Below are 20,470 nucleotides of genomic sequence, written 5' to 3' on the forward strand. Positions count from 1 at the left end.
GTCGAAAAATACTAGAAGCCGAGATATTGAGAGGTTTAAAAATGGTGCCGGGACGCGACACGGAGACAGTTTTTCGCTCACAGTTTCGGTAATATCCATCAAATCGAGAAACCAAGCATACCGTTTGGAAAAAGGAGAAAATTTCACAAAAAAATACCTTTCCCTTTTCTTTCTTTTTTTAAAATAAAAATAGTGTTTTTATACGAAATAACCTTACCTTTGATTTATCGTAGAAAGTTAGTTTGGGACCACCAAATTTGCTGGGAAACGTCTTAAAAAAATTTCCCCGTGAAACCAAGATAAGAAAAAGATCAACCACAAAAAGTACTATTTCTCGTTCCCGAGATATCTGCATTTAACTATCTTGAAGTAGCGTTGCGAGTTCAAGCTCGCGCGGCGGACGAGGTATGAGAAATCCTGCGGCGCACGCATCAGTAGGCACGTCGCTAAATGACCCGAATTAGAGCAAAACGTACATTTTGAGCCACAATACTGACAAAGTGGCGTACGAAACGTGCAAGGAAGAGTGTGTGAGGCGGACATAGCTGTGGATGCGGTCAAAATCACAAATGCAACGGTTGTAAACAACTCAGTGTGCCGCAGGATTTCTCATACCTCGTCCGCCGCGCGAGCTTGAACTCGCAACGCTACTTCAAGATAGTTAAATGCAGATATCTCGGGAACGAGAAATAGTACTTTTTGTGGTTGATCTTTTTCTTATCTTTGTTTCACGGGGAATTTTTTAAGACGTTTCCCAGCAAATTTGGTGGTGCAACTAACTTTCTACGATAAATCAAAAGTAAGGTTATTTCGTATCAAACACTATTTTTACTTTTTAAAAGAAAGTAAAGGAAGTACTTTTTGTGAAATTTTCTCCTCTTTCCAACGGTATGCTTGGTTTCTCGATCCGATGGATATTACCGAAACTGCGAGCGAAAAACTGTCTCCGTGTCGCTGTCCCGGCACCATATTTAACCTCTCAATATCTCGGCTTCTAGACATTTTTCGGCCAAACGCTTTTGGATTTAGTCATCCCACTACTAGACCTACGATTTGCGTAAGTTTCGTCCCGATCCGAGACCATGCCGTTTTGTGACTGACTCAGTTGGCGTGGAATCACCCATTAACGCCGGCCGGGTCGATGGCTGCGGGCATCACGCATGCAGAGCCTCTGGGACAAGAAGGCCAGGCAGGCCAAGCCCTTCGACGGCCGGCCGGCACCGCTCCAGGCAACACCCCGCCCCGCCCCGCCCAGGCCGAGCGGCCGGTGCACCGCGGGGTCACGGACGAGGGCGTGAACGTGTGTTACGCCACGGCGGCGACGCGGCGGCCCGTCAAACATGATCCGCCTGGAATGCATTGGGCTTTGGGTGCTTGGCAGCGTGTGCGACGTGCGCGCACACGGAAAGGCGGTTCAACTCGCTAACCCAGTGGTTCTCAACCTTAGGGTCGCGACCCCAAGCGGGGTCGCGAAATTTTTTTAAGGGGTCGCGGCGATGCTGGGGTCGTGTTTTAGGCCGATTTTAAGCAGCCACTGCACGGTTAGCGCGACTCCTTGAAAAACAAGGACGGTTTTTGAAAAACAAGGAAAGATGGAACACTTCAAGGAAGTTCCTTGGAAGTGTGCTCCTATTCCAAGGAGGCTCCCTTGTTTTCCAAGGCCAGTCCCTTGTTTTCTTGGACTCCAGACAAATTCCAAGGACCCGCCTTGTTTTTGGGGTGCACTTCCAAGGGGACGCCTTGGTTGGTCTCTGCCGATTCAAGGAACCGCCTTGTTTGTCCGCAAAAACTCGAGTTACGTCGTCGGCCACGTCATGAGGTCCGCGATGACGTCCCCCTGGGGTTCACCATGACGACCCCCATGTTTCTCCGTGCCGTTGAGGCTGCCGGGTCTCACAGTGGCCAACGCCGAAAACCGTTTTCTTCTACGTCCAGTACTTTCGGAGATACGAGGACGTACCACGAGGCCGCCGTCCAGGCGGAGGAGGAAGTGGTGATTTTTTCGAGGCCAAAGTAGCTCTGGCCACGAGCCTACTTGGTGTCCGGGACTTTTGACTTCGGAATCGGGTTAGGGGGGTGCCGGCCCACCTCGAAACCAAATTTGGTCAAGTTGCGGCCAGCCGTTTGTCCAGGATGGCGTCAAACAGCTCGATTTGTGGACTTATTTTGCTGATTGGATGATGTTGTCGCCATCCTGGACAAACGGCTGGCCGGAACTTGACCAAATTTGGTTTTGAGGTGGGCCGGCACCCCCCTAACCCAATTCCGAAGTCGAAAGTCCCGGACACCAAGTAGGCTCGTGGCCAGAGCTACTTTGGCCTCGAAAAAATCACCACTTCCTCCTCCGCCTGGACGGCGGCCTCGTGGTACGTCCTCGTATCTCCGAAAGTACTGGACGTAGAAGAAAACGGTTTTCGGCGTTGGCCACTGTGAGACCCGGCAGCCTCAACGGCACGGAGAAACATGGGGGTCGTCATGGTGAACCCCAGGGGGACGTCATCGGGGACCCCATGACGTGGCCGACGACGTAACTTGAGCTTTTGCGGACAAACAAGGCGGTTCCTTGAATCGGCAGAGACCAACCAAGGCGTCCCCTTGGAAGTGCACCCCAAAAACAAGGCGGGTCCTTGGAATTTGTCTGGAGTCCAAGAAAACAAGGGACTGGCCTTGGAAAACAAGGGAGCCTCCTTGGAATGGGAGCACACTTCCAAGGAACTTCCTTGAAGTGTTCCATCTTTCCTTGTTTTTCAAAAACCGTCCTTGTTTTTCAAGGAGTCGCGCTAACCGTGTGCGTCTGATCCGAGGCGGGCATTTTGCTCCCTCAACGGGCAATCGGTCTTTGGACCTTCCTTTAGCATGCCTTTGTTACGGAGTGCAATTATCAGTCTTAGTTTGGGAGCAGTATTGTCTCAAAGTTGGCCGAAACGCTCAGAAATGTCTATGAAAAATCGTGTTTTGGGCCGATTTTAAGCAGCCACTGGGTCTGATCCGAGGCGGGCATTTTGCTCCCTCAACGGGCAACTGGTCTTTGGACCTTCCTTTAGCATGCCTTTGTTACGGAGTGCGATTGTCAGTCTTAGTTTGGGAGCAGTATTGTCTCAAAGTCGATCAAAACGGTCGCAAGTGTCTTTGAAAAATCGTTGTGACTATTTTGGTCAACTTTGAGACAATACTGCTCCCAAACTAAGACTGATAATCGCACTCCGTAACAAAGGCATGCTAAAGGAAGGTCCAAAGACCAATTGCCCGTTGAGGGAGCAAAATGCCCGCCTCGGATCAGACGCAGTGGCTGCTTAAAATCGGCCCAAAACACGATTTTTCATAGACATTTCTGAGCGTTTCGGCCAACTTTGAGACAATACTGCTCTCAAACTAAGACTGATAATTGCACTCCGCAACAAAGGCATGCTAAAGGAAGGTCCAAAGACCAACTGCCCGTTGAGGAAGCAAAATGCCCGCCTCGGATCAGACGCAGTCACTGCTTAAAATCGGCCCAAAACACGATTTTTCAAAGACACTGCTGACCGTTTCGGCCAACTTTGAGACAATACTGCTCCCAAACTAAGACTGATAATCGCACTCCGTAACAGAGGCATGCTAAAGGAAGGTCCAAAGACCAACTGCCCGTTGAGGGAGCAAAATGCCCGCCTCGGATCAGACGCTGTGGCTGCTTAAAATCAGCCCAAAACACGATTTTTCATAGACATTTCTGAGCGTTTTGGCCAACTTTGAGACAATACTGCTCCCAAACTAAGACTGATAATTGCACTCCGTAACAAAGGCATGCTAAAGGAAGGTCCAAAGACCAGTTGCCCGTTGAGGGAGCAAAATGCCCGCCTCGGATCAGACGCCGTGGCATGTTAAAGGAGGGGTCCCGTGGGGTCGCGAAATTTTTCCTGGGGGTCGTGGAAATTTTTCCGGGGGGGTCGCGGAAATTTTTGGCTTCAAATTTGGGGTAGCGAGCCGAGAGAGGTTGAGAACCGCTGCGCTAACCCGCTCAAAACACACGCCACGCCGCCGCGCCACACAGTGCTTAAGCGTGTGCCACGGATGAATTTTATTTTTCTCGGCTCTTCAGTTGGTTCTTCTTGTTTTGACTCCGGTTTCGGCTTTTCGACACTCGCCGCCTCCCGCTGTCTTGCACCCCTGTCGTCGATGAACGATACGCCGTTGCGTAACGCCCTGCCTACCGGTGTACCGGTCACGCTGTCGGCCGGCCACAGGTACCGGCCACCGGCCACTGGCCGATGATCCTCAACCAAATCGGCCCGGTGGGCACGGCCTGGCACGGCCTGGCACGGCCTGGCACGGCCTGGCACGGCCTGGCACGGCACGGCCTGGCACGGCACGGTGGGCGAGCACGCCGCTTTCGTCCGCGGCCGCGCGTTTCGTGTATCGTTTAGTGAGGCCTCGCGCACTGCTCCTTGTATAACTTCATTTTCATGTAGTGCCGTTTACGACACCGTAAACCTCGAGCGCTATTTACAGCTCGGCCGCCTGGGCCTGCCTGGGCCTGCCTGGGCCAGGCTCACCTGATTTCCATACACGCCGAGGCGGCGGGGTGGGGCGGGGTGGGGCGGGGTGGGGCTGCACGGCCGTGGCGGCACACGGCTTGGCGCCGTCCAGCGCTTTCTCCCAATACGTCTCCCCTCTCGAACGGCCCGACGGCCCGACGGCCTGCTCGCGTGCCTCAGAGCACCTCACCGAATCAGTATTATGTCTGATTTACAGATATAGGCATTCCGCCTTCATGACGGCCTTTGTTAGCGCGGCGGGGCGTTAAGGAAGAGCCATCCGTCTGGGGGATTCCACCCAACACCACCAGATTCGTTGTTGTTGTTGTTGGTCGGACGGAGCAGGCAACTGACTCGCCACGCCTGGAGTGGATGAAGGCAACAGGCGGCAGCGACTTCGCACGGGGCTGAGCTGGAGGCCGCGACAGCCACTCGCAGCCACTGCTCCAGTTCGACAGCGCCGGTATTATGCGACCATGCAACTGGTCTTCGCACTCGCTTTCTTGATGTGCGGTCACGCGCGCGCACGCGCTCACACACACACACACACACACACACACACACACACACACACACACATGCGCGGCAAGGCTGTGACCCGCTGCCCCTGTGACTGTGTTGTGAGGCAGCCCGTCTGTGACACTGCATATTGCATAAGGCGCACGATGCGACGCGACGCGTGACGAATCGACTTTCTATCGCACTTCGGCACTGCGCCTCCGCCACCTGTACTGATGCCTTGCGCTGCGCGCGGCCAGGACGACGGCGAGGACGGCTAGGACGGCAGCGAGGACGACGGCGTCGAGGGGCACGGGGTGCAAAGAGCAGCAGCGGCAGCGCCGAGGTTTCATTACGAAATAATTGTCGGAGGACGTCGGCCGCTCAGGGCCTCTCTGTGATGTAGCACGCATTCAAACACGCGAGCACACACTCACACTCAAGTTTACGGTGTAGGTAACAGCCCCCACCCCACTGCACACACGCTGGGAGCCGTTTTGGCCCTTTTTCGAGGCAGGTCGGACAGGTGAATTTTGGCCAGGCCGGACAAAACAAGGTCGGACAAACGATATGTACACTCGAAAAGCGACTCGTGGCCAGCCTTCTCTCTCCGCGCACTGCGCTGCGCCGACCTGCACCGCGCTGCAGTGCTGCGGGCGAAAGAATGCCAGTGTCGCAACGCTAACAGGTGATCATGTCCAATGCGTAAAGACGGTCTTGTTGTTGTTTTTGCAGCGGCGGTTAGGTTAGAAAAGGGGTTAGCATTGGGGCGTGTTTAACGGCACCAGTTTGATGTTGTTGTTTTTGTCGTTGTGACGTGGCTCGTCGGGCTTTTACAGCCAGTGTATGAGGCCGCGCGATGACAGCAGTGCAGCAGTGCACGCGGCAGTTCCGCCCGACGATCGGGGCCGCTCCGGCCACGCCGGCCGCGCGCCGCGCGGTGCAGGAAGTGCTTTCGTTGTCGCCGCTGCCGGTGTCGCTCGCCTCACGCACACGCCCTCCCCCTGGGGCTGCTCGCGGCCCTCCAGGCCCTCCAGCCCTCTGTCCATCGCGACAGTGGCGCGCCGCGGCGTTTCCTAGAAACGGCTAAACCGCACGCGGCGTGGCTCCATGGCGACTGACGCTGCGCCATGCTGCGCGCTGCGTCCCCACACCGCTGCATTTCTGGGATTCCATTCACGCCGACACTCCGCGCCTAGGAGAGATCTCCTTTCCGAATCGCGGGCCTCGGCGCGGTGCTCTGTCTCTCTCGCACCCCTACGGGCCCTTCGGTGACGACCCGGGAGTGCGAGAGAGACAGGGGGAGGAGGAAGTGCGTCCCAGTCTCCATCCGCTCGCTCCTCACTCCGGACACGTCCGACCCGGCAGTGGTCCGAATAGATGGATGGATAGATGGATGGTCGAGCGCGTCTTCAGTCTTGAGTCTTCCGCTGTGAGTAATCGCTCGGAAAGGGATCGCTCAAAGTGACGCAATGCATGTGTTTCGTTGTGTTCCCCTCCGGCCGACACGTCCGCGGGGACACGCGCATCGCCGGCACGCCGCCAATAATAACCGGGCACGTCCATCTGCCGCACGGCGCCCCGTCGCCGCGCGCCACCGCGGGCCGCCCATGAGTGCGAGGGAGAAGCCTGCCCGGGGACTCCAAGACCGACATCACTGTCACTGAACCCGCGGCTCTTACGCCATGCGCGGGCACGCGAGGAGTATTGACGGACGTGGCGGTTCCATTGCCAGTGGAGTGGAAACGGCGATACCCCGCGCGCCGAACGGCTCTCCTCGGCCCGCCTCGAGCGAAGGGGCGCGGGGTATCGCCTCGACGTGCCAACGCAGCCGGCCGCGGGATGGAAAATTAAATGAGGCCAAAATCAGCCGTGACGACGCACCAGTACGCCAGCAGCCTGCGTCATTGTGTCGAAGCCAGGCTGATTTCGAACCAGTGCCGCTCTGTCCTCTCGAACTCATGGGGCGTTGCGTGCTCCGTAGGGGGTGCGAGAGAGACAGAGCGCACCGTTCGGAAGGCTGCTGCACCGTGCGCCTCGTGCGCGTCAAATCGTAATTAAAGCAATTAGATCGGCGCGACACTGCGACACTTTCACTCGCCATAACGCGCTGCTCTGGCCTCGGCCGGCCTGCCCGGGCCCGCCACGCTTGACGCCTCGCCATGTCGCCATGCACAGCCTGAGGAGCAGCCTGCCAGCCTGCCCCTTGCACAGTGCGGCCAGGGCTAAGACGGTGTCCCGATGAACGCGCCTCGTGGAGTAGCTTACATCCCTACCTGGCCCTGCATGGTCGCCGGGTTGCGGGTTGGCGCCCCGCCGCAGCCGGTTGTCGGAAGCCTTTAAGTGGCAGTGCCGGGCGGGGCGAGGTGGGCCAGTTTGATGCACCCATTAGGCGGGCTTAGGCACCCAAAGGCTGCTGGGCGGCCGGCCAACAGGCGGCAAAGACCGCCATCGCCAAGGCTTTCGCCTGAACACCCAAGCTGGCAGGCCAGCCATTCACGCCGGGGCTTCATTAAACAACGCGGTTTGATCACGGAGATTGCCTCTGTTGTGAAATACCTCACCTTTCTGGTCTCCTCGTGTGAGTGTGTGTGAGGAGGGGGGGGGCTGCCGAGTGGTGCGGGGTCGGCCGACCCCGCCCGGACGCTGGCGAAGGAACACCCGAGCGAAAAGTGACTGTTTGCAGACACATGCGCGGCCTGGCCGTGTGTCGGCAGCGTGGCCCGCTGCGCACAGCCCTCTCGGCAGAGTGGAGTGGAGTCACTTTGCCTCGCAATACCAGGTGACGCATGAGAAAGTGCTCGAGCGAGGGGAGGTCCCCGGTCCGTCCCCGCCGTCCACCACACCGCCAAGGCAGCGCCAAGGCAGCGCCCGCGGGTGGCTCGCGTCCCGCAGTCTTCCGGCCGTCAGGCACCCAAGGCACCCCGCCCTCTCCCTCCCCTCCTCCGCGGTCCCGCGATCGAAAGTGGTTCAACAGGATCTCTGCGGCACCTGACTGCCTTCCCCTCCCCCTTCCCCGGCTGGATATGGGCGTGGTGGGCGCTGGGGACCCCCTCCCCCCCCTCCTGGCGGCGGCAGGTTTCCACAAGGAGGCCCCCCAGGGCTTGCGCGATGCCTATTGTCAGATCTCCAGGGACATCATCGACTTGGCCGCACCGCCGCACCGCCGCGCCGCTGCGCCGCGGTGAAACTGTGGAAAATGGAGGCAGCTGAATGTACAAAGTGGCGGCGAGTGCGTGTCTGTGTGCTGGACGCGCTGGACGCGCTGGACGCAGGGGCATGCATCGTCGGGCAGGACAGGCAGGGAAGGACGACGCTGTACACCGTTCAGGCCGCCAGGACGGCGAAGCCGCTTTGAATTATTGTTTCCGAACTGGATACACACAAAGCGGAGAGTGGAGATGACCTTGACTTGTTCTCACACACACACACACACACACACACACACACACACACACACACACACACACACGCCTTTCGATAAGCGCGTAAAAGGCGTCCACTGTAACGGGATGTGTTCCTGGTCAGGGTCGGCCGGGACTACCAGTGCCCTCGCCTGCCGTGCCTCATCACTCACGGGGTAAAGAGTAAAGACAGAGCGCTGCGGGTCGAGCCCAGCGTCCATGCCAGAGCGAGGCCAGTGCACACACACACACACACACACACACACACACACACACACACACACACACACACACCTACACACACACACACGTCCACCTGTCATCGCGTCCTTTCTCCTTTACAACAACAGCGCGTTTCCCCACAAAAACCACCGCCTTCTCGGCCTCCCCGCTGCGCCAAAAGAGCCGTCGTTCGGTTCCCTCTGGTTGTCGCCAATGGCCACCGGCCGCCAGCCGACTGATTCTGAGAGTCGTCTTTACCGCTCTGTCTCCCTCGCACTCATGGGGGTGTCCTGTATAGGTGCGAGAGAGACACAGCGACGAAAACGACTCTCGGCATCAGTCTGCATCGGGCTCCGTTTTCCATGCGGCAGGCGGCTCAATCCGATTCAGAGATTCAGAGCGCTTAGCTGCAGGCCGGTGGCCGCTCGGTGCTCGCGGCGCGCCTCGCTCGGTTTTTGTTTTTGTTTTTATCGGCGGCTCTAGCGGTCACTGCCCCGGACTCCGGACACTAGCCCTTTTCCTGGTCGCCGGCGCGCCGGCACCGGCCTGTACTGGAGCGCGGTATCGGAGACACTGTCGGCGCCCAGCCAAGCCGAGCCCAGCCCAGCCGTGCCCAGCACCCTAAGGACACCAGCTCGGCGCACTCCGCTCCGTGTGTTTACGACAAGCGTCGTCGTAACAGGCCGGAGGGAGAATGGTCCGTTTTGCTTCGAGAAGCCATTTCAACTAGATCAAAGCATTCCTCTGGTAAGGCCCGGCCGTGGTGCTGCTGGCGTTCGTTGGTCCGCCGCACGGCCGCCTCCTGGGGCTGCATGGCTGCGTCGCGACTGCCTGCCGCTCTACGACCCTGGCAGGGGCTCGAAGCTTGCCGCGCGGCGTATGCAGAAGGCAGTCCGGGCTGCCCCGTGGAATGCCAGCGCACAGCGCCTCGCACCCATGCCGTCTTCGTGGGCAGCACCCGACAGCATGCCGGCAGGGGTGCGAGAGAGACAGCGACGAGACGCTATGCGGAATCGGCGGCAGGATGTGGGGGGCGTGCGGCGGATTCGGGTGAGAGTGGTGCGCGCGCCTCCACGGCGTGCACTTGCCGGGCGGGGCGGGGCGGGCGGCGCGGTGCGGCAGGTGGCTGCGGCGGCTGCGGTGGGGCGCGGCGCCGTGGAGCCCCAGGGGGCCCAGCGCGGTGCGCGGCGCGGTCTCCAGTCCAGTCCGTCCCGAACGCCGTCCAGCGACAGGCCGTGCCGCGCCGCGCCACCTCGCTGCTTGCCAGCGCGTCCGCGAGCTCGTCGCGTAGTGCCCGTCAGCGTAGTGTGTGAGTGTGTGTGTGTGTCGGTGCCTCACCAGTGTGTCAACGCGCCAGTGTCTCTTTCGTGTGTCCTCATGGTAATGCCCCGGGAATAACAGCATAAATCTAGTGACGTGTGTGTGCGAGTGTTTGTGGATTTACTTTGCAACGGGATTACAACTCGCCCCGGCTTTCCCTGGTGTGGCTTGGCCGGGGCGCGCGTGAGTACACACCAGCTTCAGTCGGACGAACGACCCCGCGACCCCTCCCCGCGACCCTTCCCCGCGACCCCTCCCCTGACCCTTCCCCGCGACCCTTCCCCGCGACCCTTCCCCGCGACCCCTCCCCTGACCCTTCCCCGCGACCCTTCCCCGCGACCCTTCCCCGCAACCCCTCCCCTGACCCTTCCCCGCGCGACCCTTCCCCGCGACCCCCTGTGGAGTTTCTCGGTCGTCCGGCCGCCGATCGGAAGCAAACATTGCGTTTCTGGCGGCGAGCAAAAACGGCAGCGCCAGCGAGCATGAAGACGGTCTGCTTCTTGCCGCCCAAGACACGAAATCGGTCACTTTTTTTTCGGTCGGGAAAAGGTGCGAATTCCGGTTGGCCGACGGTGGCGCCGCTAGTCGCCACGCCGCGGTGGAAAAAGGTGATGGCCAGGTCGGCGTCGAACACAATCGGACTTCGAGGATCTTCCACGCCTTTTCACCCGAATTTTCGCGATTTTCACTCATTTTCCGCACCGTTGTCATTAACTTTTCCGAAACGCGCCTCGTGGCCCCGCCGCCTCGCCGCCGCCGCCACGCCCGTTTACGCGACTCCCCGGAAAGCAATGCGACTCGAGCCTCGCCTCCCTGATTCACTGCCGAGTGAAGTGAATCAGACTCGCGGCATTTTCGTCACACCGAATTAAAGTGCCCCGGCCCGACCGCAGCAGGCCCGCCGACGGCCCGCTGACGGGGACGTCACGCCGGAGGGAAGGACCCGGCCGGGGCTCGAACCGCGGACCCTGGACCCCGGACCCAGGACCACGACGTGACGCAACGGGGATGCTGTGGCCGCGCCGCGCCGCACCCGGCCCGGTTCCCGGAATGTGCGGCCGGCCGGTTCGGCCGCGTTCGGTGTTTGGCGTTTGGTGCCTCCGTGCCGCCGCCACCGGACTTTCCACTTTCCACCGCCTGCTGCAAGTGCTGCATGCTGCACCGGTTGCGCGACGCAAGGTGCCCGCTGCTTTGCGTATGCATCGAACCTCGTTCTGCCTCTCTCGCTCCCCTTCGGCACACCGCGTGAGTGCGACAGAGGCAGAAGGCCCGCGATCGGCCTGGTGCGCACACGCTGCACCGGCGTCGTCGGGGACCTTGGTGACTTGGTGGCCGCGTTGCAGGCTGTGATCGTCCACTTGTTGCTCGCCGTCTCTCTCCAAAATGCCTCCATCACGCGGCCCCTTTCGGCCTTTCGGGCGCCGCCCGTCCGCCACCACGCCCTTGGCGTGCAAAGACGGCGACCACGTCCAGCGGGTGTCCGCGCCCGCCCCGCCGCCCCGCTGCAAGTACAGTAACCATGAGCCTTTTCTCGCTCCGCCGGGGCCGTCCGTTGGCGGCGACCTGGCGGTGACCTGGCGGCGACCTCGCGGCCCTGGCGGCAGCCCCGGGGCACCCCCGGCGGAACAACAGAGTCCGTCCCATCCCGGCCGGTCGCGGCCCACTCCGAGCAGGGCGTGCAGGGCGTGAGGCTCGGCGTGGGGATCGCCTCGGGGGCCGGCCTGGAAACCAAGGGCAGCGAACACAACGCGAGGCGAGGCGGTGCTGCGGTGGGCTCGCTCCGAACGAGCTCTCTGCCTCGGTCGCACACTCCGGTAGTCGCGTGGGGGTGCGAGAGAGACAGATGGAGTCTTGGAAAGCAGCCTGCAGCCCCCCCGGGGCCGCGCCCACGGTGGTGCCCACACGGGCCAGTGTGCGACAGAGACAGTCAGAGACACGCCATAAGTGTGCAATTACTGTCATTCACTTAGCGCTCGGCGCGCTGGCTTGCCCCGCGAAGTGCCAGCGCGAGAACAGGCTGCAAAGCGCTGCAGCGCCCAGTCGTGTCAGCACTTCACGTGTAGTCGCGACACATGTCGCCGCGCCGCGCCGCGTCTAGCGGCGGTCTGTGAGTCACCTGGCCGGCTAGACTGCCGAGCAGACAGACGAAAGGTTTCCCCCCGAAAGTGAGATAAAAGCAACGCGCATCACACAAATCTCCCACCGTGGCCCGCCGGCCCCACGCAGAGACGCGGAGGGTCCGTCCCAGCCCGGTCGGCTAGCCATGACTTGCAGTGGAAGCACGGTGAGCCCCCACGGCTCGAAGCTGGAAATGAGTCCAATCTGGCACGCCGCGCCGCGCCGAGGCGGCCGCCATGGTGCACCACCGCCACAGTCAGAACGCGGATGCCAGCCTGACGCGCACGACGTCGGCTGCATGACCGATGGCCCGCCGGCCGGCCTGTGGGAGCAACTCAGAGTCTCATAGCGAGCGGCGCTGTGTAGGAGAGTGCCGTCTGCTTGGGTTCTGCATGGTCCGCGGACAACAACAACAACAACAACAACAACACGCCATTTGCCCCGGCGGCATCCACCCACGTTCATATGCCGCCTGCGGGTCGCGGGGCGGGCCGCACCGCCGGACTCCGGCGTGTGGCGGGACTGCCAGCTCGCCAGGGGCTCGCCGCCCGGCGGGCAGGCAGCACGGCGACACCGGTGCTCGACGGGACGGCCTACCTCGCTGCCCGCAGGCGGCATCTCGCGTCTCTCTCGCGACGCGCCTTCCTTCGCGCATCGGCCCGTTCTGTGCCTTCTTTTTACCGTTTCGCCGTTTCTCTCTCGCCGCCAATGATACTAAAAATTAACGATCAAATTTGATGCGGCCGCGTGGCGCCCCGGCGACCGCAACCGCACCGCGCAGTCCGCACAGTGTGCCGCGTGGCCGAGTGTGAGGAAAAGCATCGCCATTGACGCGCCGCGAGTATTGTTGTTTGTGTTTCACTTTCGGGCGGCGTGGCGTGGCGGCGTGGTCGCGGAGGTGCTCGGGCCGTACCGCCCGTGTGGAACACAAGGCTGTAAATAAGTAGTGCGTTTGTCGTTATTTGCACGGTGAAAAACGAGAAGAAAAGGATCAAAAAACGACAAATCTACGACACGGTTTTACGATAAAATAACGACAAACAAGCCGGCACTTGGTTGTCGTTTGAACGCGTGTGAATTTGTCGTTTTTTTATACCTTGAAGTGGTCCGTTTTACCATTTAAAAAACGACAAAACGACGGTGATCCAAAGGCCAGCGAGCGAAAAGAGAAGAGCACCTGCTGAGAGTTGAACCGAGGCTCTTGCACACTGATGCGTCTCTGGGACAAGTGTTGTACAGCTCCAAGCCACTCGGCCAAAGCGACTTGAGGATGTCGGGGAGCATCGACGCGAACTGCTACGGCTCGCGCTTCCCGCCTAAGCATGTTCTCGCAGCGAATCTGTCAGAGTCTGCACTTCAAGCTAAATGGGATTTGAATCAGTTGGCGTTACAACTCAATCCAGCAGAAGAAAAGTGACCACTCTAGCAACGATCTTGGCCAAGTTTTTAACTGACCCAGTCTCAGTGAAAAGCTCATTCGCTGCGGGAAGCGCGAGCCGTAGCAGTTCGCGTCGATGCTCCCCGACATCCACAAGTCGCTTTGGCCGAGTGGCTTGGAGCTGTACAACACTTGTCCCAGAGACGCATCAGTGTGCAAGAGCCTCGGTTCAACTCTCAGCAGGTGCTCTTCTCTTTTCGCTCGCTGGCCTTTGGATCACCGTCGTTTTGTCGTTTTTTAAATGGTAAAACGGACCACTTCAAGGTATAAAAAAACGACAAATTCACACGCGTTCAAACGACAACCAAGTGCCGGCTTGTTTGTCGTTATTTTATCGTAAAACCGTGTCGTAGATTTGTCGTTTTTTGATCCTTTTCTTCTCGTTTTTCACCGTGCAAATAACGACAAACGCACTACTTATTTACAGCCTTGTGTTCCACACGGGCGGTGCCGGCCCGGCGCCGCGGCCCGCGAGTGCATCCCCCCTCCCCCTTCCTTTCCTTCCACAGAGGAGGAAGCGGCGGCGGAGGAGAGGCAGGAAAAACAAAAGGAGGTTCGCACGGCCCTTTAAGCCCATAGAGGCTCTTGGCGTTCGCTTGGCGTGCTCGCGCGTACACTGCCAGACAACGCGGCCGCGGCGGCCGCGGCGGCCACCCACGCACGACGCGCTTTCCCGGAAAGCAGGCGAAACACTGGAAAAAAAGAAAATAAATCGAGTTTGCGACAGTGTTTTGGCGTTGACCCGTTGGCCAGTACGCACAGGAAACGCAGCACGCACTTGGGGCAGGCAGGCAGGCCGTCGAAGGAATCGACAAGCGGCGCGCGGCAGGTTTTGATTGGAGGCTTGCAGTGGACGCAAGTATCCAGCCAGTCGAGTTCCAGGCTGCAGGTTCCAGGGCGCACACAGCGGCGCACAGGCCAAGGGCGGCGGGTGTGTCTCGCCATCGCACCGACTGAGTGTCTGTCCGTCCGTCAGGCTGCAGCGCGCACCCAGCGAGTATGGGCATTTAGTGGAACGGCAATAGTACTAACAGACTGCAGCGCGCGTTAAACGCTGCTCGCGGTTATGACAACGATGAAAAAAAACAGCAACTCAACAACAATAAAAATGAAAAGAGTGTCGGGTACTTCGCCCTGCTCGTTGCCTCTGCCCTACAAGCGAAACATTTTTTAAAAAAATTTAGTTGTTTCAGTTAAGACTGGTGCTAAAGCCTTTAATTTCTTTCGCCGGCTTTCAGAGAGGATCACAGCAGCCCGACTTTTGCGTGCGTGTGACAGTGAGTGAGTGCGATACACGGCGCGGTCAAATGGGGCCGCGCTGTCGCCGCTGTTGTGCAAGTCGGTGCGATGCCATCGGATCACTCCGCGGCGGAATTTCACAAAGGCCGTTTGGGCGGGCAGCCCGACACAGGCTGCACGGAGCCGTCCGGGACGATCCAGATCGCCTTGCCGGGGCTCTTTGCTTTTTGCCGCGTAATTAGGCAGGGCTGCTCTTCGCTGTTGCTGTGGGAGGTCAGGACGGCCGGCAGACTGATTCCGAGAGTCTGTCTCTCTCGCACCCATGGCGCGGCCCGTAAAGGTGCGAGAGAGACAGAGAGCGACGACTCTCGGGAGTCCGCCTGCAGGCGGGCGGGCTGGGTCGGGCAGGCAGAGCGCGCCTCCGCGGGGGGCGTGACGGCGCCAAACTTGCGCCGCGGAATCCAGCCGCTTTGTTTTTGCATTGAGACACCGCACCGTTAGTGGCTGCTCCGCGGATCGCAGTGCCGATGGCTGCCGATGGCTGCCGATTGCCTTTTCACACGGTGTAACGCTGCAGAGGCCTCCGTCGTTTAAATGTCACTTGGGCCTACGTGCTTCTCCCGCTGCCGCCCGCGCTTTGCGCTCGTCTGCACCACTACTGCACACGCTGAAAAAAAGAAAAAAAGTTTTCGCGTGACTATAGTGGCTTCTGTCAATCCAACAGATTATCGCCCAATGGAAAGGAAACAAAGTTGATACGAAGTTTCCCGCGGTGGCCAGAAACATTCTGCCGGCCAGTATGAGTATCCACCCCGCCGGTCCCTCTATTTGACGGTGCACTGTCAAAGCTTGCTCACCGCGTTAGTGGCAGGACTGCCGCGAATGCCGCGGGCCGCAGGCGCGGCTCGGCGGGCTGCTGGATGCTCGATCAGCCTGGGAAAGAAGGTCAGTGCACGCGGCTGGCGTCACTCCACGCATTCACATTCACATTCACTGGCCGTGCGATGCGCCGCCCCCCTCCACATTGAGGTTGGCGTTCGCGGGTCCCTCTCACTCTCACGCTGCAGCGTGCTGGGGCCTCGCGGACCTCGCTCCGGACGACGCCGACTGAGCAGGAAGCGCGTCAGGATCGCCTGCTCCGATTCGCTGCAGCGCCCAGTGCGGCTCGCGGGGCTGCCCGACCGCCAGACGCCTTGCCGGGGATGTCCAGTTTAAGGCCCTGTGCAGGGTGTTCCCACTAAAGGCCCTGTGCAGGGTGTTTCCACTAAAGGCCCTGTGCAGGGTGTTTCCACTAAAGGCCCTGTGCAGGGTGTTCCCACTAAAGGCCCTGTGCAGGGTGTTCCCACTAAAGGCCCTGTGCAGGGTGTTCCCACTAAAGGCCCTGTGCAGGGTGTTTCCACTAAAGGCCCTGTGCAGGGTGTTTCCACTAAAGGCCCTGTGCAGGGTGTTCCCACTAAAGGCCCTGTGCAGGGTGTTCCCACTAAAGGCCCTGTGCAGGGTGTTTCCACTAAAGGCCCTGTGCAGGGCCTGTCCAGCTAGTCCAGTTGCCCGAACTCGGCTCGGACGGCGCGGCTAAACGCGCACGCGTGCCGTCCGCGCCGAGCTGGGTCGTGCCGGCGTGTCGTGCCGGCCCTGCTGGCCCTGCTGGAGGTCAGAGGCAGAGTCAAGTGAGGCGGAGCAGGCAGAGTTAGCGCCGCGGCATGGCGGCATCGGCCTGGCCCGAAAAGCAGCGCCTGTGCGTGGCGTGGCGCCTTCGTGCTTGTTTGGAGATGGCGTCATCGCCTCCACCAAAGTTCCCTCAACCATGTAGGTCTGAAAAAAAACTCTTTTTAGGACAATGAATCACGTAAAGAGTATTTCAGAAAAATAAAAAAGGTATCAGAGGAAATTAAAATTCAGCTCCAGTTTTGGCAGCTCTGCCCCACCCCACCACGTTCTGCCGGATTAGCCCGCGAGCGCGATGATGGGATGGCCGAGACGAGGCCGGCAGCCAAACCCGGCTAAAGCCAAACCACACAGCGGAGCCATCGGCGTGCACATCGACGCGTATCGGAGCATCGCTGGCTGGCCAGACTCGCCGTCGGGGAGGCTGCGGTCGACCTGCTTTGCGGCCAGCACCACGAGCTGGAGGACGAGCATGCCGACTGCGCCAAGACGCAGGCAGACGCAGGCAGACGCAGGCCAGCGATGAACCGAGGCGGCCCTTCCACCGTGACCAAAGGACCAAACCGCCGCGCCGCTCTTGAAACAGTTTTTGGCCGTCGGCGCCGCCGTCTACGCGGTCTAGGTCAACAAATAACGATTGATTCCGAAAAAAACATGGAAACAATGCGCAGCATCGCGTTGCGTTGTTTTTCTCGCTCCGCGCTCCGCTCTCGGTCGGCCTGTCTGTCTCGAGCTTCGCGACCACCGAAGGGCCTCGGAACGGTACAATGGCGTCCGACTCATGCAACACGGAAAGGGCCAGAGCCGAAGGGAAAGAGAGAAGTCTTTTCTTTTGCTGCTTCGGCGATGAAAAAGTTTGAGGGGAAGCTCCGCGGGCGCCTCGATCTAGTCCGATCGGATGCACGACCAGCGCGGCGATAGCGCGGCCCACACGGCGCCAGAGTCGGCGGGGAGAATGTCCTGGTTGCAGCGGAGATGCGCGGCTCACGGGCAGACGGACAGGCCGGGAGACAGGCCGACAGTCTGAAAGGGAACGTCAAGTGAGGCACTGAGTCGCGCTGCTCTCCTCTCCGCGGCTTGCTGGTTCGCCGCCGAAGGTCAGCCTCAGCCCGCAATGCCGCCTTTGCTCTACCTTTGGCGTGCGCGGTGAATAGTGCGCGGCACGCGGCCCCGAGGCCTGTAGTCTCATTCCGGACTCTGTCTCTCTCGCACTCGAGGGGCGTCCCGCGGGCCGCAGGGGTGCGAGAGAGACAGAGCAGCCCAGTGGCGCACGCGCACGCGCCCCGCACGGCGCTGGAAACAATCCAATTTCAATGTCGTCGGCGCGGCCGCGCCATTCCGCCCCGAGGAAGCGGGCGCGCGAAGCAGTGCGGGCCCTGGCACTACACTCGCAGGCCAGGGCAGGGCGCGCCGATCGCCGCGTTTAGAATCTAGAAACCAGGCCGGCCGGGAAAAAACGAGCCAACTAAGTAGTCGCCTCCGCGCCAAGGCAGCGACCGCGGCGACCGCGGCGAACGCGGAGCCGCGCGGAGCGGCCTCCGGTATCGAGATAAGGATGAATTTCCAGGGGCGATTTGCGTTTCCGCCGCGGTTGCCTCCCACAGCGCCGTCGGCCACGTCCGAGGCGCGGCGGCGCGGCGGGCTGCAGCGCCACTGGAACTAGTCCCATTTTCGCGCCGTCCGTCCCGTCCCGTCCCGTCCCGTGGGGGATAACCGCGATGCCGCGACGCCTTTCCCAGGCCGGCGACCAAGGTCACGACGCCGGACTCACACGCCACTCGGCTCGACTCGGCCACTTTGGCGGGGAGGGAGGACGACGGCCACGTCCTGGAGCACGCCGCCGGTGGGTGACACAGGACGGCCAACATACCCCGGGGCCCGGGCTCGCTCTGCAGGCTGATTCCAATCGGTGCCTCGTCACTCTGTCTCTCTCGCACCCCTGCGGAACGCCTCGCGAGCCTCGCGACTTGCAAAACTCGTCCACGCCTGCCGCCGCACCGACTACACCGACTTGCTAGTTTGTTGTTGTCCGGCCGGCCGGCCGGGACGCGCACATTAAAAACCGGCCGCTCTTTTTGTTCTCACGGGCCGGCGTGGAAATGTCAGGGGAAACGAGACACACGAGGGCAGGGAGACAAGACGGGTTCGGGGCGTCCTTGGCGACGCACTTGGTGACCAAGGCAAGGTGACGCGCCGGGCACCGCGCCCAGTGAGGGTGGGTCGCCCCTGGGACAGAAAGGTCATCAGGGGCTGGGCAGCTCAGCATGTGTTACCAGGGCAACGAGCTCCGAGTCGACCCGAAAAACGACACAGAGGCCGCCAGCAACTCCTGCTCCTCAACCGGCGCTGCTGGCCCAGTACGAGCCTCCGAGCTGCAGGCGTAACCTAGAAGCCGCCAGAAGCGCTCCGCCGTAGAAACACAATGACACTAATCTGGTGCCCCCCCCTCTCCTCCACTGTCAGCGGCAACCCCCAGCAGGGCGTTCAGCATTCCCCGCACGACTGCTTGCCAATAAGCCCCGCGTTGACGTGCACGTCGGCGTGGCGTGGCGGCGTGGCGTGGCGGCGTGGCGCCACCGCGGTTGGCGTCGACACTGTGACGCGGCTGCAGCGCGCGGCGCGTCGTCAGGCAGGACGTGGCGCGGCGTCGCGGCACAAAACAAACCGGCGAAAGCCCTTTGCGCAACCCGGTGGTGTGCTGCCAATACCCCACGTGCGTGCGGTGCGTGCGCTAAGTGCCGGAGTCCCTCGCGCGCGAGGCAGCGGCGGCGGTGGCGGCGCATTTCTTTGCTGCGACTTCCTTGTGCGTACGTCAGTTTGCTCGCGCATGCCCCTTTTGCAGCCGACTTCCAAAAAGGCTACCGCCTCTCTTTCGCGTTGTCGGTCGCGTCGGAAAGTCGAGTTTCGCCACGGCGGCGGCGCTGCGTACGGCGTGGCGCTCTCTACGATGTGGTGGCGGAGTGGCGGCGGGCCTCTCTGCAATTTGCGGGTAATGACTCTGCCCGAACGGCGCGGTGTCGAGGACCGCGTCGTCAAAGCAACGCGGCGAGTCCCTCCCTCCCCATCTCTCTCTCTCCGCGCTCGGCTCGGACATCGCCGTGGCCGTGGCAAGGTGCCCGCGCGTGTTCGCAGCGGGGTGCTTGCAGTGTGCTCTGCTTTGCCCGATTTTTGCGAGAAATGGGACCCGCAGCCCGTCGTCCTGCTGCTCGACTCGCGCCAAAGTGCCCCGGCAGGCTGACTCCGAACATTGCTCTCGTCGTGCCGTCTCGGTTGCACTCGTAGGGCGGCTCGTCGGGGCGCGAGGGAGACAGAAGCGTTCTTCGGAATGGGCCTGCAGGACCGCGAGCCAAGCGGCCCGGCCCGCACACATTCTAGCGCAGGCCATCCAGGCCGTCTTCCTCGTCACGTCCCCTTCACTTCGGCCCGACTTCGGCCCCCTGGGGCTCGGGGCTGGGGTCTCCGAGGCCCAGCCGGCGTCAACTGTGTCGAAATGAAAACAATGCGTCCGTGCTCCGTGCGGAGTTGCAGCCTGGCGGTCTGGCGGTCCAGGAACGCCCGGGGGTCGACCGTGTGCCGTGTGAGGAGAAGGCGGGGTCCTTGGCGACCGCCGCGACGCCGGCTTGCTTTCGACGGGCCTGGCCAGGACCTGGTAGGCGGTGCTCACCGCGCGCCCTGACGCGGCGCCTCGTTGACCCCATGAGTCCCGTCATGAGGCTGACCCTGGGCACGGCGACGGCCTGCCTCTGCCACGCCTCCTTGCCCGTCCCGGTGCGTCTCCACGTCGCCGCGTTGCAGCTGTGTAGCACATGCTGCGTAGTGCGCACGCCGCGTGGCGCGCACACTGGGCGTGTTGTCCGGGCCGCTTGCAGCATGCTCACGATAGGCATCTCCAAGTAGACCAGACCGGCCCCGCCCGGCTTGCTTTACAGTCGTCGCAAATCTGAATCCGCGGACGTGGCGCGGCGAGTCGCGTCGCACGTCCTGCAGAAACTGCAGCCCCAACGGGAAAGACAAGACGTGCCCAGCGTGAGCTCCTTCGAATTTTGTCGAAC

At 61.0% G+C, this 20,470-nt stretch overlaps 1 protein-coding gene across 1 annotated transcript in view; it reads left to right on the top strand.

Annotated features, from left to right (window-relative positions):
- The first annotated feature begins 9,856 nt into the window (after positions 1-9,856).
- The window catches only part of LOC117649653, a 32,131-nt gene continuing 21,517 nt past the window's right edge, over positions 9,857-20,470 (top strand). The window contains exon 1 of the mRNA XM_034392592.1: positions 9,857-10,018. The gene's annotated coding sequence lies outside the window, so the exon portion shown is untranslated. The remainder of the gene's footprint in view (positions 10,019-20,470) is intronic.

This window comes from Thrips palmi, unplaced genomic scaffold, assembly GCF_012932325.1.
Source record: "Thrips palmi isolate BJ-2018 unplaced genomic scaffold, TpBJ-2018v1 HiC_scaffold_4, whole genome shotgun sequence".
Taxonomy (NCBI): Eukaryota; Metazoa; Arthropoda; class Insecta; order Thysanoptera; family Thripidae; genus Thrips; species Thrips palmi.